This window comes from Pteropus alecto, unplaced genomic scaffold (genome assembly GCF_000325575.1).
Source record: "Pteropus alecto unplaced genomic scaffold, ASM32557v1 scaffold98, whole genome shotgun sequence".
Lineage (NCBI taxonomy): Eukaryota > Metazoa > Chordata > Mammalia > Chiroptera > Pteropodidae > Pteropus > Pteropus alecto.
The window spans coordinates 4,113,082-4,113,333 of record NW_006443570.1 but is presented as its reverse complement, the minus strand read 5'-3'; positions in this window follow the sequence as shown (position 1 = coordinate 4,113,333).

Genomic DNA, 252 nt, shown 5'->3' with positions numbered 1-252 from the left:
CCCGAGCAGGGACTAGTCTGCTGCTAACCTCTCCAGATCCCTTTGATATTTCCGACAGAGCACTAAAGGACTCTTGACTATCACATTTTGCCTTGCCTTTCTCCACCACCTCTAACACTCCTCAGTGTGGTTTCCATGGCTACCCCCAATCAGATTTGGCTTCTTTCGAAATTGGATTTCAAAGAAAGACAAGGCTTCAAAGGAATTTGTCCATTTAACAGAATGTCATTAGGAGTGAGGCTGACTGCTGAA